Source organism: Ruditapes philippinarum, unplaced genomic scaffold, assembly GCF_026571515.1.
Source record: "Ruditapes philippinarum isolate M1 unplaced genomic scaffold, ASM2657151v2 ctg4679_1_1_1_1, whole genome shotgun sequence".
Taxonomy (NCBI): domain Eukaryota; kingdom Metazoa; phylum Mollusca; class Bivalvia; order Venerida; family Veneridae; genus Ruditapes; species Ruditapes philippinarum.
In genome coordinates this window covers 44,857-54,196 of record NW_026866580.1, presented here as the reverse complement: position 1 = coordinate 54,196, position 9,340 = coordinate 44,857, and positions in this window count along the sequence as shown.

Below are 9,340 nucleotides of genomic sequence, written 5' to 3'. Positions count from 1 at the left end.
GTTGTGAATATATTATTAAACACTAACCTATACGTAATGATCCAAAATATTCCACGTGGGAAATATTTTCAAATGTAAACATTACAGAAAACTATTGTTTAAGCAATAAAAATATTTGGACTAGGTCCCATATATATTCAATCGATTAAACAAAGACACAAAGCTTATTGTATAACCCTTTATAATTAACTTTAATACTAGTATAAAAGAAGCATAAAAAAGACAAATAGATGAACCATCTTAATCATTCCAAAAACACACCTGCTTAATGTGAAATATTTGGTGCAAATATATTAATATTTAATTTCAACTAAATTGATGACAAAAAGAAGAACAATACAAAAAATACAATTAATAAAGTATTAAGTGTAATCATTGTTCAAAATATGAAATGACTGGCAATTGGCTAATGATCATAAATAAAATACGAAAAACAAGATCATCAAGGAAGAGCGGCGTTCAATGAACGCAACCCCCAAACGACCAAGTAACATATGATCATCGGCAAGGAGCCCAGCAGGAAACGAACGAAACAAAAGTAGAACAGGACACACGTCAAAGCAAGGACTGGTATAGTTCAAGTCATTTTTTTCAGTTGAGTGTAAGTAATTAGGATGCTGTAAATTAGTAATCAATTAATAATTTATTTTCAATATAATCAACATGCTTATTAGTTATCAACAGGTTCAGATTTAATATCTGGAAATCCCTCAGAAGCACTGCAAATACAATGTTTAAATATATACCGAAAATTTCCTCACATTCATTTCCTTTTATCAAACTGATAAATAGAGAATAATAGGTTGGTGCCGTGGATGGAGAAAGTTTATCTGGCGAGGCTGAGGAATTTATTGGGTGAGCCGAAGGCGAACCCAATAAATTCCGGAGCAGAGCTAGATAAACTTTCTCCATCCACGGCACCAATCTACTATTCTATTTATCCTGTCACCGTTTTTTTTTTTAAAGATTTTTTTTTAGGTAAACTACCTTTAATCACACTATCGGAAATGTTTCTTTAGAAACAAAGAAGGCGCGGAGCGTGCATTATTCTACAACAATGCACTCGCCGTTCTTATTATCTCCCTGTGTATTTTCACATTGAGGGCGCCATTTTGTTTGAAAAATGTGATAAATAAAAACAATTTTTTGTCGAATTTTGTTGTGAAAACTATCTACAATAAAAGAAAATGGTCTAACTAAGAAAATGAATTCGAACACCAATATATTTTATTCAGTCGTTAACGCTGTACAGACGTTTAAAGTATTGTTTACGTGACGTCACAATGTAGCGCCAAACAGCACGTGCAAAACAATCAAATCAAGTACGCTATTTTAAAGTCGCAAACGAGTTAAATTTTACATTTATTTTACTGTTAATAGTTTTTATTTCGCTTAAAAAATATAGAGTGAAATAAAATAAACAAACAAAGTTTTATCAACGTTTCCAAAATTCGTTATTCTACACACAGAACATTTAACGACAGTTTTTATATTTTTTCTTGAAAAGTAGTCCGGCAAACATGCATACCACGTGATAAAGTGCCGTAGATCAGTAAAAATATACGGCACCTTGTTATCGGGTCGAAATTGATACAAGTGGCAGGATAAAAACGCTTTGTTTTAGTTCACCTAATACAATATGTGTTAGGCAATGATAATATACCGTTTTTTGCTGTACTCTGCAATCAATTAGTAATTTATTTTGCATATAAACAGCATGCTTATTCATTTTTACAGGCAGGTTCAGATTAAATATCTGAAAATGGGTAATCCCTTTGAAACACTCAACATATGACAGTTTTCGTTTAAAATATTTACCGAAAATGTCCACACTCACGTCCTCTTTCTCTATCATCAGACTGACATGAAATTATCTTTTAATATAGTTTATATACATTTAATGTAAGCTATGTTTAAGTTCGTCATAATACGTTAATTATTTTTTTTTTTGTTAATTTTTATTCATGGCGTCGCAGCACTGTGATATTTTTAAGTTATATTGATTCCATGCCGGCGATATTGAATTATCGTATTAATAAACGCCGTAAAGTTATTGTCCTTTTGACTAAATGCGCAACGATTGGCCGATTTTTATACAATTAAGTCACGAGGTAGTTTGAGAGTACTCTGCTGACGTTTTGAAATACATTTTGAATGATCAATAACGAGATATCAATTAGATGTTAACCTAAAGTATGAAAACATTTTCAAAAGCCATTACATTGGAGACACGTCAAGATGGCCGCACAAAGCCCAGGATAAACATTAAAAACTAGAGGGGAAGAACTTACGGTATGTTTTATATTATCAGAAATATACGCATTTTGTGATGAAGTAATTGTAAAGATTTTATAAAAATGAAAGGCTTACCTGAAAATAACATATGGAATGTTTGATGAACAAAAAAGGTTGAAAAGAAGTGAAAGTAAGGTGGGTATATTCAGCTTGTAATAGAGTGTGACTTTAACCGATTTACGAATCAATTATAAACGAAACATATGTATTTGTTTAAATCTTATGTAGTTAGAAAGTTTTGTTTTTGAATGGTTTGGTCTATCATATCATATTCAATTGATTAATAGTCAATAATTGTAAAGTATTAAACAACAATAGTTATAGTATAGCACGGTTTGATAAAATAGTATTGACTTTTCATTGTATCAGTCAGTAGATGTTTTATTGTTTTAATGAATAGAAGAAAGAATTTGATAGCCATATAGATTCATACCATAAAATATTCACCGGGCAGATAAAGACTACTTCGGCACAATTAGAAAAAAACGTTACAGCGACACTATCACTGCTCATTCAAAGGGTATTCAAAATATTACTTCTCATGGAGATTGTAAATCTTTATAATTGACGAGTATATATTGTTGCAGTATAACTGCTTCGGAAATAAAAAACTTTAGGGACAAAGGTTTAGTTGTTGTTTCCCTTTTGATGTTAAGATTATTGTAAAAGTTTACCTAATGGAATTAAAAGAAAACTGTTGGAAAAAAATTTTGCACTCCAAAAGACAACTCAGCAGAGGTTACACAGTATTTCAATTTTTCATGGGAAAATATCAATCATGAGAAGTTTGACCACTTTATCATATTTGCAAATTGATCTTTGGTTATCTTATAATATGTATTTTACTATAAAAAGTTTGACAAATTGTCAGGTATGTCAGTGAAGTGTTTACTTCTTTATCATATTTTACCCGAGAATGTTTATCTTCTTGATCCTATTTGTTTTCAGGTGTTTGTCTGCATTACGGTATTATATTTGTCATGAGTGGTTTGTCTACTTTATCATGTTTTCCATGAATGATTTCCCTGCCTTTATATATTTGCCATGAGAGGTTTGTGTACTTACTCATGTTTGCCATGAGATGTTTGTCTACTTTTTTAAGTTTGCAATTAAAGGTTTGACAACTTTATCATAGTTGACATGAATTGTTTGTCTACTTAATCATGTTTGACATTAGAGGTTTGACTGTTTTATCATGTTTGTCAGAAGATGGTTTGACTGCTTTATCATCTTTGATATAAGAGACTTGACTTTTGTACCATAATTGCCGACTTCTATCATGTTTTCTATGAGAAGTTTGACTGCGTTATCATATTTGCAATGAGAAGTGTTACTGCTTTATCACGTTTGCCATGAGAGTTGTGACTTTTTTTCATGTTTGCCATGATATATTTCACTTTTTCATCATGTTTGTCATGAGAGGTGTGACTGCTTTATCACGTTTGTCATGAGAGGTTTAACTGCTGTATGATTTTACGTTGAGATGTTTGGTCATTTATCACATTTACTTAGAATGCATGCCAACTTTAACATAATGGCCAAGGTAGGTTTTACTGCTTTACCATATCAAGGAAATGATGTTTGATTATCGTCTAACATTAAACTGTAGATTTGACTCCTTTTTACTACTTTTCGTATTTGTCAAGGGAGATTTGACAAATGTTTATATCATTAGAGATATTTATTTTGTCAGTGATTAACAATTCTTTTTTTACGCAGACAGAGCATATTACATGCTATACGTAATGAACTGAAGATTGTGTAGAATTTATTGAATGCAAGTCACATATTAAGTCGAGGTTTGATGTTCAGGAACCATTTATAATTGATAATTTGTAATGATTATCATGCCTTTAAAAATCATATGAGAATCATGCAGAATATTTTTTTTCTTTGCCAGGAACTTAAAATAAAATATCATGTACAAAAGCTTCAACAAGTCAGGATTAATTTATTGATTATTATAAGTTATCTTATTTTTAAACGAAAACCATCACTTTAATATAGATATATATTTGCAGGGCTTTTGAAAAAAAATAATGAGGAAAAGGAAATTAATTTCTTTAGATGCAACGATTTTCTTATACATAATGAGCACGTCTTAAGCAAATACAATTTAAATAGTAATAAAAATATACATGTATTTCAACATATGAACATTATAATTATACTGTCTCTTAACGATTCTATTATCGAAGGCCATTATTTTTGTTTGCATTTTGATTATCTGAATTTTAACATAAATGTGTTATTCCGATGAATTTGTTGATTGTCAAAATGTTGTATTCTAAACGTCTCATAGTTTTGTTACTACATGTAAATTCAACATATATAATCGAGGTTTGATGGTGAAAAAACTATTAATAGTCAATAACTGTCATGCCTTTGAAAAGATTGTTTGCTTTACCTTTTGGTGTCAGTTTAAGCCTACTTTATTTCTGCTTATCTGTGAGCAAATGAGGAGAAAAGTGCACATAAATATTCCGGTTAAGGTGATCTATGACACCTTCGAATAAATGCGTAAATATCAACATCTTTTGTATTTATATCGTTCACTTTCATCAATCAATGATTTGATGGTGTAACAATTTACTAGATTTAATCATTTCTGCCCGGTCAACTAGATTTGGTCCTCGACTGCCAAAGAGATAACACATAAAGACTACTATCTAAAACATAAGTGTTATTTTCGTTAAAACAAAGTACATGAACCCATAACACGTCCGTTCTGTTTAATATCATAAGAATTGTTCCATGAATAAGAACTTTTTTGGATGATATTATTCTTTGTACGTAAATCGGTAAATAAAAAAATAACTCGATCTATTGAGTGTAATACAAAACCCTAGATCACACAAAGGAAGTATGATATATGTTTACATTAACGTTAATGAATCAGAGTTTTGCAAACACTCTAGTGTGTACATGTATAAACAATACAATTGGCACGTGGTTGGCACGTGGTTGAAAATTTGATAGTTTTGTTTTGAAAATTTGGTAGCTTTGTTTTGTATACGTATTTTATACCTTTGTAACTTTGACATATCGAATGCAGTGTTTAACACCGAAGAACTATGACAATAATCGAAAGTTTATAACTTAACTAACTAAACAAGGTATTTCTTACTTCTTTTTAAGATACGCTCACTTATTATATAAGAACAATATAGAATATAGTATATATTTAAGATATCATATAATCTGGTGCTTTTGATATTGTTTTTGAAACTGCTAATAATGTAACTACTTTTAAGATGAACTTTTATTAATTGTATTGTGCCGATATATGGCGGATAAATGAAGGCAATAAGCTTAAGTATAATGAAGTAATACAAATAAAGGAGAATATCCAATGCATGTGTTAAACATTTACAGAAAAATAGATAAATGTCTTAAGATAATATTCTGGGATAAAATTAGTCTTTGGTCTCTAGATCAAGCAAATGTAATACAAAACCCTAAATCACGCATTGGAAGTTTGGAAAATTAACCTTTACTTAAATAAAAAGTCGGGCTTTGGAAATATAATTGTTTATACATGTGTTTACAGTACAATTGGCACTTGATTATATCTAAATTAGATATTCCTATCCCTTGAACGTTCTGCACTTTTGTAATAATTCGTTTAATCTTCCACGAATTAGAGCTATTTTTAAGATAATATATTTTTTGGTACGTAAATCGATCAACAAGAAGGTTAACTATATACATGTTTAGCGAGTGTAATACAAAACCCTAGATCACGCAGGCTTGGTATGACACATTTATCTTTACTTTAATAAATTAGGGCCATGGAAATATAATTGTTTATACATATGTTAACAATACAATACAAGGTTTACACATGCAATACAGATTTTTTTTGAATTTTGTGCCAACAATTAACTATTAATATATATTTACTTCTTTTGTATGTATGCGACATTAAAAATTCTTTTACAAATGTCTTACTCGATATCTATTTAACATTTTAAGTCACTGCCTACTTTGTAATCAAAATGTTTTAAATGATCAAATCGATACACAGCATAATTACTTCTTTTATTCCCAGGCAATTGTATTTATCGTGCGACAATAAACAGAGTAGAAGTCTAAGTGGATATAACGCAAAACAATTCAATGCTTTATGTTATCTAAAAATAGATCAGAGTTTAAAAAGAAGTTAAATTGTTAAATTATTGAAACAATTTGTTATCTCAATAATATCCATTATGTTACTACAATCATCTTTACAATAATGGCAAATATTTTAGAATTTTAAAATTTAAAGAAGCATTGAGTTTTGCACACGAATATCAATATATGTTTACTTAAATCAATCGATGTAAAGGCCAAAATTATAAATTTAAGTCCATTTGATGTTTTTACTACCTTAAGTCTGTTAAGAGAAGACCTTGATCAATATGTTTAAGTTTCCGAAAGAGTTTGAGAACGTTACTGAAATAAGCATTTCACAAAATGCTAGAAATATCCTATTACCTGGGTATTCAAAATATATTTCTTTCATAAAATATATTTCCTACTGAACAAAATAGTTAATCTTTCTTCTTTACATGAAGAATCTTAACAGATCGGTTTACACCGAGGTTTTTTGACATTACGGGACTGAATATATTTTTGTCAGATAAATTTATCATTTGATGTAGGTTTAGACCACTTATCTTTGTTCAAAATTTCAGATCATTTGCTCACTTTGTTTCTCCAGAATTATTATTCAAATTATAAAAAAAAGACCCAATATGAAAAGCGTTTAAACGCTTTTCACTCAAATCGGGCTAAAAAGCGAAAAGATACGATTTTCAATTTATTTCGAAGTATAGTTTTAACTATTATTGCATATATTTCTGTTTAAAGTTCCCCAGCTGATTTATGTAAGAAATTCAAATGTTATTTTTAGGCTTTTAAACCTCAGTTGAGTCCTTTTAAAGGGAACCAAATCCGGTGAACTTTTCACATTGGCTTCGAGCTTTGTACATGAAGATACTACATATGTATTTAAACTCTAGATAGAGATAGCCTGACAACATGGCGGGTGGCGTACCCCGTAGTCGCTCCTTTTTTTGAGATATTTTTGTCATCATTTTTTAATCATGTGGTATTAGATTCTCCATTTATTCTGATTGACATAGCATAGAACAGACGGTGAACGGGTAGAAATAGCCAAATCTTGTTAATTTTATATGTCGACGTTAGAAAAACCTTTAAGCATAAGAAAAGTTAAAACGCCCGATACAGTTTGGAAATCAAGCTGAAATTAAAGCAGGGTGCAAATTTGTATAACTATTGACGTTATTAAATTAGCAAATAAGCATAAAAAGGCCGATGAAGTGTATGAAGCAAAAGCACTATTTCATCTTATCCCATTCATCAATAAGAAATCATCGCAAAGTTTTATTTTCTTAAGAAAATCTTTTTATAAATGTTATAAAATATGTTTTAATTTTAATTACAATTAGTATAGTAGTTTATAAGTTAAAATTTTTAACTTTTTCAAATCTTTAAAAATTTGCAAGATCTATAGGTTTTAAAGCTTCAAACCACTTACCCCTCATCGCTGTGGATTCGAATCCCGACAGGGACTTTGGATTTATCCATGTGAGGAAGCTATGCAGCACGCTTACGGAACGTCGGTGGTTCTACTCAGGTGCCAGTTTGTGACAGAAATAATGCACGAAAGGGCACTTGAAGCCTTCCTCCATCAGTAAAGCTAGAACGTCGCCATATGACCTACACTGTATCGTTGTGACGTAAAACCGAATCAATCAAACAAACAAGAAATATCTTGAACATTTCTATATTAAACTATACAAAAACGATAAATATTTAATAATCATGTAAATCTGAAACTTTGAAGTGCAAAAAAAGATATTTTGCGTACATGGAAACTCCCGTATATCGTACAATATTGGTTGACTTATTTTGTTTAAATTATTGATTATTAATCACATTATGCCCCCGACATGCTACTAAGTTTATTTCTTATTTCTCAAAGACTTTTAATGTTTTTTTTGTTTTGTTTTTTTTGTGCTTTTGGTAACGTAACATTGTAGTGATTAAGTAGTTTGATATGACAGTCAAAGTACACCTTTGTGTTATATTTTACTACATATGCGACATATATAGTTACTGCAAGTTATAAGTTAGCGCTTATTTTGTAGTTGTCTAACATATAACATGCTCTTAACACATTGACAACCTCATCTTTTATTGTTTCCGTAGAGGTTTACAGATATGACATTCATATTTTGTTCAAAGTTAATGTAGCATTAATTCGAATGTAGATAACAAACAGAACAAAAAAACAAGCCTTTACGCTACGAATTAAACTTTGTCAAAAGATAGCACAAAAGAATGATTTTTAATTTATGTCTGGGTATATCTCTTTATTATCGTTTGCGCATCTTTTTAACTGGTCTAGTTTATAATTGTAAAAAACTCAAATGATATGTTTAGATTTGTCGTTTTCAGTGGAGTTCCTTAATGTTAAGTTTAAAAAATATTGTATAGAATTATTTTAAATACGGTTCAGCAATGATTAGCAAGTAGGAATATAGACATAATTCAAATTATCAATTTAACTCCACTAAGTTTTGTCAAACCAATTAATCGTCAATAGTATGTGCAAATAACGTTTCCAATGTATTCGGGTCTGTAAATTGCGTTAAAATTTATTTTGTTTACTGACCTTACTTAAATAGAAGATCATACAAGCGTATACTTCTCTGTTTTAATAGTTTTTTAAAAACATATATTGCTAAAGGACTGCATAGTTATACCGAATCATTTAGATCATCTATTCATATGTGTCGACTTGTTTTTTTCGTTAAGCATCATTAAATATATTTTGATGGAATATTGCTATCTATTATAAGTAATTAATCACTCATAAATCAAATTGTGGTATTTAACGTACACACTAAATGTTTGTTGTTTTGGTTTTTTACAACAGGATCAGATAAGGTAAAAACATTTTTGTTTTGAATATTACAACTCCGGATTAATCACTCACCCACACCCTTGCACGATCTACCTGTTATTTGACGCG